Raw genomic sequence first — 12,211 nt, 5'->3', positions numbered from 1 at the left:
TAAAAACGTCTTTTTTTGGGATTAAATCCTATTCAAAACATGATTTAACCACAAATAATTTGGTCCAGTGTGGCATGAGACAAGAGAACCAATTTAATAACTCAAATAAATGACAAAAGCTGCAGAAAACAAATGCAGCCCCGCCCGGGAATAAAGTGACAGTGGTTAATAATTGATCTCTTTGTCATGGATCTGGTGGAATGCATCTGACTCAGAGTGCAGAGTTTCATTTTCAACCTACATGCGGTGGTAAAATCGAGAGACACTCGCCAATATTTTCTTTATATATAAGATTACAGTTTATGAAATAGGGCGTAGCAACGGTGGGACAATGGCACAAAAATGTGGACACGATTGCTTTAGTCCTACCGAGGTGCCCATGAGCAAGATTTAAATCCTGTGACATGGTCACTCAGCTGCTACCTTAAAATTGGTAAAACATGTGATACCTCTCAAAAAATTCCATATGTCTGTAAGCTTCCTTTCATTACTTCACCCCCTGGTGGCGCTGCTTCCAGATGTGTGGTTTCATAGTTAGACATTTAACCATACCCAATGACATTTCAGCCATGATTTGATGCCAAGTTCAGAAATGGAGGCCTTCAGAATCAGTTATGAAGGCCCTGAGGTACAAAATAGGTCTCGATAAAGCAGACAGTTTATCCAATCAGATTTCGAGCTGGTGGAGCCAGGGCCTTGTAGAAGACCAAGGGAAAGGTCAGCGGTGTCACGGTTGACCAGTGCCCCCAATTGGCCCCGTCCGCTTGGCACCAGCTGTGGCTCGTTGACTGATTGGCTCCCCCCTATTTAAGCTCAGTGCTCTCACCCTTTGTCAGACCGTCAACGAACCTCTGCACCTGCAAGACGTGTGTTTTGACTCTGTCTGCTATCCTGCTTGTGTATCCTGTCCGGTTTCGATCCCTTCTATCTCGCCCTGTTTGATATCTTACTCCAGTCTCCTGATCCCGTCTGTCTCGTCCTGTCTGATACCTTGCTACAATCTTCAGTATCGGTTATTGTTCCTGTCTATCTCGTCCTGTTTGATATCGTTCTCCAGTGGCTGGTATCATTCCCATCTATCTCGCCCTGTTTGATATCTGACTCCAGTCTCCAGTGTTTGGTATCGATCCCGTCTGTCTCGTTCTGTCTGATACCTTGCTACAATCTTCAGTATCGGTTATTGTTCCTGTCTATCTCGTCCTGTCTGATATCGTTCTTCAGTGGCTGGTATTGTTCCCATCTATCTCGTCCTGTTTGATATCTGACTCCAGTGTTTGGTATCGATCCCGTCTGTCTTGTCGTATTTGATACTTTGCTACAATCTCCAGTATCGGTTATCGTTCCCGTCTATCTCGTCCTGTTTGATATCAGACTCCAGTCTCAAGTATCCAGTATCGTTCCCGCCTGTCTTGTCCTGTCTGTTATCTGACTCCAGCATCGTCCCCGCCTGTCTCCTTCTGTCCGTTGTTTGGCTCCAGTATCTTGTATCGATCCCTCTTGTCTTGTCCTGTTCGTTATCGGTCTCCAGTATCCGGTATTGATCCCATCTGTCCCGTCCTGTCTGGTATCTTGCTCGTATCTCCAGTATCCGGTATCGATCCTGTCTGTCCCGTCCTGACCGGTATCTTGCTCCAGTATCTGGTAACGATCCCGTTCGTCCCGTCCTGTCCGTTATCTGTCTCCAGTATCAATCCCATCTATCCTGTCCCGTCCGGTATCTTGCTCCAGTATCTGGTATCGATCCCATCTGTCTCGTCCTGTCCGTCATCGGTCTCCAGTATCAATCCCATCTGTCCTGTCCGGTATCTTGCTCGTATCTCCAGTATCCGGTATTGATCCTGTCTGTCCCGTCCTGTCCGGTATCTTGCTCCGGTATATGGTATCGATCCCGCCTGTCTCGTCCTGTCCGTTATCAATCCCATCTGTCCTGTTTGGTGTCTTGCTCGTATCTCCAGTATCCGGTATCGATCCCGTCTGTCCTGTTTGGTGTCTTGCTCGTATCTCCAGTATCCGGTATCGATCCCGTCTGTCCCGTCCTGTCTGGTATCTTGCTCCAGTATCTGGTATCGATCCTGTCCGTCCAGTCCTGTATCTTGCTCTAGTATCTGGTATCGATCCCGTCCGTCCTGTCCTGCCCGGTTCCTGCCCCTGGCTTCCTGTTTTCCCGCGCCTGACTTCTCTGTCTCACTTCTTCCACCCAGCGATCGTCGGATCACTGGTGTTTGTGTTCACGTGCATGACTGCCCCATTCCCGTAAAATACAGCTAGTGTGAAAAACGTTATGCATCTGGGTCCTCCTCCTGTTCTGGTCGTGACATGCGGTGACACAATCTATGATGAGCTAGGGATGGTAACAGAAGTATCACAACAAAAAGGTGAAGAAAAATATTCCTGTGTTCACGACTTATGTCGAGTGGACATTTTGAGTTGTAAATTGGATAAAAACTTAGAAATACGACAGGACAAGGTTGACTTTCAGCATTAGCTTCAATGGCCATAAAAAAGAACTTCTTGGAGGAAATGAAATACGACATTGTTTTAGAAACAAGATCTTCATTTTGTGTTCGTTTGGACCAGCAAAACCTAAAAAAAATAATAATAAATGATATGCAATAGTGCTGCAACTATCCTCTGGAAAAAAAAAATATATTCCTAAATGATTCTTCTCAGACCACAAAGCAGACTATCATTAAGAACCTTAACTGAACTAAAATATTCTATTTCAATAATCAGGGTTGGGTAGGGTTACTTTAACTGGATTACTTTCAATGACTTTTGGATTACTCCAATAGCAAATACGCTAATAAAAGACAAAAGAAACTAAATAACTGAATAAAATGACTAAATTTTGAGCAGGCTCGGGGAGTAACGGAATACAAGGAACGGCAAAAATGATGTTGGCAAGCTGTTTGGATTTATTTTCATTTTGTTTCTGTCGCATTTTATGTTCGTTTTTCCGGAGATCAAAGAGATCAAAGCCAGGAGAGAAAGCTTACCACGTGTTGTGAGTCATCATTTTATTCATATTTAGTTTCTTTTGTCTTTTATTAGCATATTTGGTATTGGAGTCATCCAAAAGTAATTGAAAGTAATCCATTTAAAGTAACCCTACCCAACCCTGCATTTTATGTTAGTTTTGCCGGAGATCAAAGAGATCAAAGCCAGGAGAGAAAACTTACCACGTGTTGTGAGTCATCATTTTATTCATCTCATCTCATCTCATTAGCCGTACCGCTTATCCTCAGTAGGGTCGCGGGGGGGCTGGAGCCCATCCCAGCAATCATCGGGCAGTGGGCAGGGGACACCCTGAACTGGTTGCCAGCCAATCGCAGGGCACACAGGGACAGACAACTCATTCGCTCATTCACACCTAGGGACAATTTGGACCGGCCAATTCACCTGAAATGCATGTCTTTGGAATGTGGGTTTCTTTTGTCTTTTATTAGCATATTTGGTATTGGAGTAATCCAAAAGTAATTGAAAGTAATCCATTTAAAGTAACCCTACCCAACCCTGCATTTTATGTTAGTTTTGCCGGAGATCAAAGCCAGGAGAGAAAGCTTACCACGTGTTGTGAGTCATCATTTTATTCATATTTACTTTCTTTTGTCTTTTATTAGCATATTTGGTATTGGAGTAATCCAAAAGTTATTGAAAGTAATCCATTTAAAGTAAACCTACCCAACCCTGCATTTTATGTTCGTTTTGCCGGAGATCAAAGCCAGGAGAGAAAGCTTACCACGTGTTGTGAGTCATCATTTTATTCATATTTAGTTTCCTTTGTCTTTTATTAGCATATTTGGCATTGGAGTAATCCAAAAGTAATTGAAAGTAATCAATTTAAAGTAACCCTACCCAACCCTGCATTTTATGTTCGTTTTGCCGGAGATCAAAGCCAGGAGAGAAAGCTTACCACGTGTTGTGAGTCATCATTTTATTCATATTTAGTTTCTTTTGTCTTTTATTAGCATATTTGGTATTGGAGTAATCCAAAAGTAATTGAAAGTAATCAAGTTAAAGTAAGTGTTAGGTGGTGGTCTTAAAGTGAACTTGCCATATAGCGGGGGATAGAAACCTATGCTAGTTTCCTCCGAACCCTCGATACCCCAGATAATATATTGCAACAAAATAGTATTTAATAAGTACTACTTGTGTGTATTATCGGAAAATATGATTAAATAACTTTACAAAAAATATGCAAGTAAAGGAAAACTAAATTTGTTTACCTTTGACGTGACTTCAGCTGGTGGTGAGAGTGGTGTAGCGGGTGGATGCAGAGAGGGAGGGGAGGTTGATTTTAAATTGAGGATTGTCATGCCATTAGATTTTCTTCTTCTTCACTGCGTGTTTCCTTTTCTTCTTTTCCTTTCTCCTTTCATTTTCTTGTTTTTTTCCTTGATTAATCTTTTTGGTTTCTTTTTTTTTGTTTTTCTTCTTCCTTTATTTTCTTTTCTAAATCATTTTCATTTCTTCTTTCCTTTTTCTCTTAAAACCCTTCTTCTTTTCCATATTTTCTTTCTTTTATTTATGTTTATATTTTTTGTATTTAAACCTTTTTCCTGCTTTGTCTTAAAACATTTTTTTTATTTGCAAAAAAAAAAAAAAAAAAAAAACCTATTTCTTTGTGGTTTGGTCACTTTCAATCTCTCTAGTTTGTAATCCTCCTGCTGCTTTTCAGCACCTGCTTGAGTCGAATAATACACACTGCACCTTTAAGGCGGGGTCTACTGTAAATCTACCCCTAATGTTACGTTAAGACACGTTTTGAAATAACAAAACTTTGGTCGAGGCTGTTGGGAGAAACGGTTCAATTCCCGCGAACACAATTCGATGACCTAAATGGGAACCATTCGGAGACGTCTTCTCGAAGGCCGAAGTTCTCAATAAGTCCTCCTGGTGGCGTAGTCCAAGACCATGCTGGCGGCCCCCAGCAAAGCGGGTTCCTCCAGGTCGGAGGTCAGCAGTTTGCTGTTCCTGGCCGGCGAGAGCGACCTGGCGGCCATGAAGCGCCGGACGGGTTCCTCGTAGGTGGAGGCCAAAACGCCCGAGAGGATGACCAGCGAAGGGTTGAGGGTGTGCAGGATGTTGACCACGCCCGCCCCCAGTGCCGTCGAGGCTGGAAGAAGGAGGGGAAAAAGGGTTAGGGTCTTCGAGGTGTATGAAATCGTGTGGTTTTCCTACTTATTTAATACAGGGGACCCCGAGGATAGTGTTCAGTCCTCACCATTATTTCTGGAATTATGTGTGTATTCATTCTATTTTTTAACAATTGTTATTTATTTCTGGTATTAGAACCATTTCATCGACATTTCGTTCTGTATACACGTGTACTAGAATGACAATAAAGTAGATCTGAATCTGAATCTGATTTTTAAAATTTGAATTTGTACCCTATAGCCTGACTTAAACAAGGTATTATACTGCCCCCTATCGACCAATGTAACCCACATACTGAGGGGGATGGCAAGTAAATAGATAGATGCCTAGATCGATGTCGAGATAGATAGATGTCTAGATAGATGGATAGATGTCTAGATGGAGATAGATGTCTAGATAGATAGAGGGATAGATAGATATGGATGGATGGATAGATGTCTAGATAGATAGATAGTCATGATAGATAGTTGTCTAGATAGATAGATGTCTAGATAGATGTCTAGATAAATATATGTCTAGATGTCTAGTTGTCTAGATATAGATGACTAGATAGATAGATGACTAGATGTCTAGATAGATAGAGGGATAGATAGATATGGATGGATGGATAGATGGCTAGATAGATAGATAGGTAGATAGATGTCTAGATAGATGTCTAGATAGATAGATAGATGTCATGATAGATAGATGGATGTCTAGATAGATAGATGTCTAGACAGATCTCTAGATAAATAAATGTCTAGATGTCTAGATAGATAGATGTCTAGATATAGATGTCTAGGTAGATAGATGTCGAGATAGATGACTAGATGTCTAGATAGATGTCTAGGTAGATAGATGTCTAGTTGTCTAGATAGATGGATGTCCAGATAGATAGATGTCTAGATATAGATGTCTAGGTAGATAGATGACTAGATAGATAGATGACTAGATGTCTAGATAGATGTCTAGATAGATAGATGTCTAGTTGTCTAGATAGATGGATGTCCAGACAGATAGATGTCTAGATATAGATGTCTAGATAGATAGATGACTAGATGTCTAGATAGATGTTTAGGTGTCATGATAGATAGATAGATGTCGAGATAGTTAGATGTCTAGTTGTCTAGATAGATGGATGTCCAGATAGATAGATGTCCAGATAGATAGATGTCTAGGTAGATAGATGACTAGATAGATAGATGACTAGATGTCTAGATAGATGTCTAGATGTATAAATGTCTAGATATATAGATGTCTAGATAGATGGATGTCCAGATAGATAGATGTCTAGAAATAGATGTCTAGATAGATAGATGTCTAGATACATGTCTAGATGTCTAAATAGATGGATGTCCAGATAGATATATGTCTAAATATAGATGTCTAGATAGATAAATGTCTAGCTATAGATGTCTAGGTAGATATACAGGGAGTGCAGAATTATTAGGCAAATGAGTATTTTGACCACATCATCCTCTTTATGCATGTTGTCTTACTCTAAGCTGTATAGGCTCGAAAGCCTACTACCAATTAAGCATATCAGGTGATGTGCATCTCTGTAATGAGAAGGGGTGTGGTCTAATGACATCAACACCCTATATCAGGTGTGCATAATTATTAGGCAACTTCCTTTCCTTTGGCAAAATGGGTCAGAAGAAGGACTTGACAGGCTCTGAAAAGTCAAAAATAGTGAGATATCTTGCAGAGGGATGCAGCACTCTTAAAATTGCCAAGCTTCTGAAGCGTGATCATCGAACAATCAAGCGTTACATTCAAAATAGTCAACAGGGTCGCAAGAAGCGTGTAGAAAAACCAAGGCGCAAAATAACTGCCCGTGAACTGAGAAAAGTCAAGCGTACAGCTGCCAAGATGCCACTTGCCACCAGTTTTGCCATATTTCAGAGCTGCAACATCACTGGAGTGCCCAAAAGCACAAGGTGTGCAATACTCAGAGACATGGCCAAGGTAAGAAAGGCTGAAAAACGACCACCACTGAACAAGACACACAAGCTGAAACGTCAAGACTGGGCCAAGAAAAATCTCAAGACGGATTTTTCTAAGGTTTTATGGACTGATGAAATGAGAGTGAGTCTTGATGGGCCAGATGGATGGGCCCGTGGCTGGATCGGTAAAGGGCAGAGAGCTCCAGTCCGCCTCGGACGCCAGCAAGGTGGAGGTGGGGTACTGGTATGGGCTGGTATCATCAAAGATGAGCTTGTGGGGCCTTTTCGGGTTGAGGATGGACTCAAGCTCAACTCCCAGTCCTACTGCCAGTTTCTGGAAGACACCTTCTTCAAGCAGTGGTACAGGAAGAAGTCCGCATCCTTCAAGAAAAACATGATTTTCATGCAGGACAACGCTCCATCACACGCATCCAAGTACTCCACAGCGTGGCTGGCAAGAAAGGGTCTAAAAGAAGAAAAACTAATGACATGGCCTCTTTGTTCACCTGATCTGAACCCCATAGAGAACCTGTGGTCCCTCATCAAATGTGAGATTTACAAGGAGGAAAAACAGTACACCTCTCTGAACAGTGTCTGGGAGGCTGTGGTTGCTGCTGCACACAATGTTGATCGTGAACAGATCAAAGCACTGACAAAATCCATGGATGGCAGGCTTTTGAGTGTCCTTGCAAAGAAAGGTGGCTATATTGGTCACTGATTTGTTTTTGTTTTGTTTTTGAATGTCAGAAATGTATATTTGTGAATGTTGAGCTGTTATATTGGTTTCCCTGATGAAAATAAATAATTGAAATGGGTATACATTTGTTTTTTGTTAAGTTGCCTAATAATTATGCACAGTAATAGTCACCTGCACACACAGATATCCTCCTAAAATAGCTAAAACTAAAAAAGCCCCACTCCAACTTCCAAAATATTCAGCTTTGATATTAATGAGACTTTTGGGTTCATTAAGAACATGGTTGTTGTTCGATAATAAAATTAATCCTCAAAAATACAACTTGCCTAATAATTCTGCACTCCCTGTATCTACGCTATTTTAATATGTGCACAAGCTAAGAAGTTGCAGTCTTCCTTGGCGCATATATTCCACCGGTCTAAATCTTACCTTTTGTACTCGAGCGCCGCTGGGGGCTGTTAGAAAAATTACATAAATTGGCCGCATCACTGATTAAGTCGCAGGGTTGAAGGTTTCGGAAAAAAGTAGCGGCTTATAGTCCGGAATATATATATATATATATATATATATATATATATATATATATATATATATATATGATTAAGCATTGCTGTTGTGTTTACTCTCGAAAAAGCACCCTAAAATCCAAAATCCTAACAAAATAATTACCCAAAAGGATTAATTTTGCATGACCTCCTGAGCAACAGTCATCAATTACCATAAAAACGCATCCTATCAACTTGGACCTCCTGATCGTTTAAGCAACAGAACATTAAACTGTTGCTGGGAATTATTGTTTAAACATTTTCTTTTCAAATAGATCACAAACCTAAAAGTTGTTGATGTATTTCTAGCTTTCTTTCGACTCCAAACGGATATTCTCTTGAAAAAAACTCAGTTTTTAGCGTTTTCTCCTCCTACAGGCATAAAAAGTCCTGACAGTGCAAAAGGCAGCAATGTTGCAATGGCAGCACAGCAAACGGAAATTGGGAAGATTCTAGAAGCAAGTAGGCTCTCAACAAAGATACTTAAGCCATTACAAAATAATACTTACCCCGTGGAATTCTCCGTTGACGGCGCCATCTACATGGATAGAATAAAACCTTCAGTTAGGAACCATCAAGAAATAAAAACTGTGCATGGTATTTATGTATAGGGTCAAATTCAAGCACTTTCAAGGACAATTTCTCCAGTACTTTCAAATAAAGAAATCCAGCGCAGATCTAAAGAATAGTTGGTTGACTTTGACGACAATGTATATATAGTATCATCGCTATCTTGCTGCAAGCAGATACTTGGTGCCATTTTGAGCTGTTCCTATATATCATTTTTTGTGTCAGTGTGCTACTATAAACTGACATGAATTCTGCCATTCTGCTTTAACAATGCGTCACACTTGTTTAAAACACACTATAGGATAAAAAGAACCTATATTTCATCTTGACAATATCTGCATCACTTGCCCTCATGTAGGTTTTAGATCAGGGGATGGTGTCATAATAGTTTGTGTTTTGCAATAACTTCTGGTCTGTGCAACCCTTTGAGACTCTTTGTGGTTAAGGGAGTCACAAATAAACAGGACTTGACTTGAAGTTTTTGAGTTTTCCCTTGCCGTTATGTAGGTTTTAGATCAGGGGATGGTGTCATAATAGTCTGTGGTTTGCAATAACTTGTGCAGCTCTTTGAGACTCTTTGTGGTTAAGGGAGTCACAAATAAACAGGACTTGACTTGAGGTTTTTGAGTTTTTCCTTGCCCTCATGTCGGTTTTAGATCAGGTGATGGTTTCATAATAGTTTGTAGTTTGCAATAATCTGGTCTGTGCAGCCTTTTGAGACTCCTTGAGATTGAAGGCCAAACGAATATACATGACTTGAGGTTTTTGAGTTTTTCCTTGCTCTCATGTAGGTTTTAGATCAGGGTATGGTGTCATAATAGTTTGTGGTTTGCAATAATCTGTGGTCTGTGCAGCCCTTTGAGACTCCTTGAGATTAAGGACCAAACAAATAAACATGACTTGACTTGAGGTTTTTGAGTTTTTCCTTGCCCTCATGTAGGTTGTAGATCGGGGGATGGTGTCATAATGGTCTGTAGTTTGCAATAACTTGTGGTCTGTGCAGCCCTTTGAGACTCTGTGATTAAGGGCTATTAAAATAAACAAGACTTGACTTGAAAGGCTTTATAATGGTTGGGTAATGATTGAGTTCAATATGGAAGACAAAAGAGGAAAATACTGTACGTATAAATCCAAGGGATTTTTTCTTTACCGTTAAAGAAGACGAAAGTGTATTTTTGTATTTCATAGCCTACTTTATTTGTTGCTGCAAAAGTAAATATTTTTACTTCATATTTTGTTGTGCATTACGAAATCATAAAAACGCACCGAGAAACTTAATTTACATAATAGGAGCCCACCCTTGAGGGCGTTGACATATGTGTAGTTTGCATGCTTCCGTGAGCTTTTTTAGCACTCGTTTCCAGTATCACGACACAATGCAGCGACATCTAGTGGTCAGAAAATACACACTGTCCCCTTATAAAGATTATTGAGCGCTTTAACATGGCTTCACATCATCGGAATACTGGCAATATTTCAATTATTGCATGTAAACCAGGGGTGTCAAACTCTTAAGATGAGGGGCCATAAGGAGGAAACAATATGTCACAGGGACAGGACTAGTAGATTAAAAAGAAAGCAATAGTGAAAGAAAAAGGAAAGAAAGAGAAAGAAAGAATGAGAGAGAAAGCGCAATAGAGCGACACAGAGGGAGACAGAGAGGGAGAGAGAGAGAGAGAGGGCGAGACAGAGACACAGAGCGAGAGAGAGATACAGAGCAAGAGAGACACAGCAAGACAGAGACACAGAGACAGCGACACAGAGACAGCGACAGAGAAAGAGAGACAGACAGAACTATATCCTGTGGACATATTTCAAACGGCAGGTCATTTTTCTCTTGTGCTTCTCTCAGTGTATTTTCGCGGGCTGGATTAAAATTCTTGCCATGCCTGATCCGTTCCGCGAGCCGCATGTTTGACACCACTGGTGTAACAGCACCCAATATCCATAACAAAGCCGGAAGTTGACACTTATACCCTATTTTTGACAGGAAATACGTCATATTTTTAATTGCCAAGACTCTATTGGTCAATACAAGTTGTCACCCGGGCTAGCTTAGCACCGCTAGCCAAAATGGACATAGGAATATACAACCAACAAATTGTCATTTTGTGAGTAACAAAAACTCTTTATTGTCGTTCTTTAGGAATAGGTGACATTACCGTTGGAATGTGCCAGCGACGAAGGGACCTCCCCGCCGTCGAGGATGCTGAAGCCTTCGTCGTTTTCGATGCCTGCGATTTCGCTCTCCTGCTGGGCTAAAAACGCCGCAGCGGGGTCCTCGTCCGAAGCCACGCCGTTGCCGGCCGCCGGTGAGTTAAGCATGTCGAAATCGTCCATGTTGCGAAAATTTGTTCGGCGCAGGTGGAGAAAGCGACCAAAGAGCGATTAGCTGCGAGGGAAGGACACGAAAGGAGGGGGGAGAAAAAAAAGCTTGGAGACTAACGGAAACGGCGGAGCAGCCAATGGGAGGCTATAAGTAATATTTGACGGGACAATAAACCAATCAAAGTAGGGCTGGCTCATACATTGTCCAATCAGATATAATTGCCCGCCCTGAAGCAGGACTCGTGACCTGTCACAACTGTAATGAATTAATGAAAATAATATTTTTAATTAAAATAAAACATATATCACATATTGCACCTCAATGTCACATTACTCCTAATTTTATTTACAAACTAATTTTATTTTTTTCGTTGTACAGTTTAAAGTTCCATTTTTAACGACAAATGGAAAGCTATGCATAATTAACGATAAGCCAAAGAACCAATCAGAGAAGCATTGCTCCAAACATTATCCAATCAGATAGGAGTGCCCGCCCTGACGCTGGACTCGTGACCTGTCACAACTTTAATGAAGAAAAAAAACAAATAATATGAATGTGTCCAATTTTAATATTAAATTATTATTAATATAATCTAAAAAGGCATGCTATTTCTTTGTTAAACACTTTTGTGTCGCTTTTAACGGAAATAGACGAGCAGAAAACGGAACGCTATAAATAGTGATTGATGGGAGAGACATCCAACCAAAAAAGCGCTACCACAAACACTGTCCAATCAGATACGAATGCCCGTTTTCAGGCAGGACTTGTGTCCCGTCACACCTTTAATAACAAAAGCTAGGCGTGTGTCCAATCTTAATAATTACTACTTTATTTAAAAAAACATGTTATTCCATTTGTTTTACCGTTTAGAGTTGCTATTTAACGCAAATGCAAAGCTATTAACAGTGACTGATGGGACTAGGAACCAATAAGAGAAGCTCTTTCTCAAACATTGTCCAATCAGATATGGATACCCGCCCCTTAGCAG

This window comes from Urocampus carinirostris, chromosome 8 (genome assembly GCF_059441175.1).
Source record: "Urocampus carinirostris isolate Australia breed hairy pipefish chromosome 8, RoL_Ucar_1.0, whole genome shotgun sequence".
NCBI lineage: Eukaryota > Metazoa > Chordata > Actinopteri > Syngnathiformes > Syngnathidae > Urocampus > Urocampus carinirostris.
Note: the sequence above shows the minus strand (reverse complement) of the source record.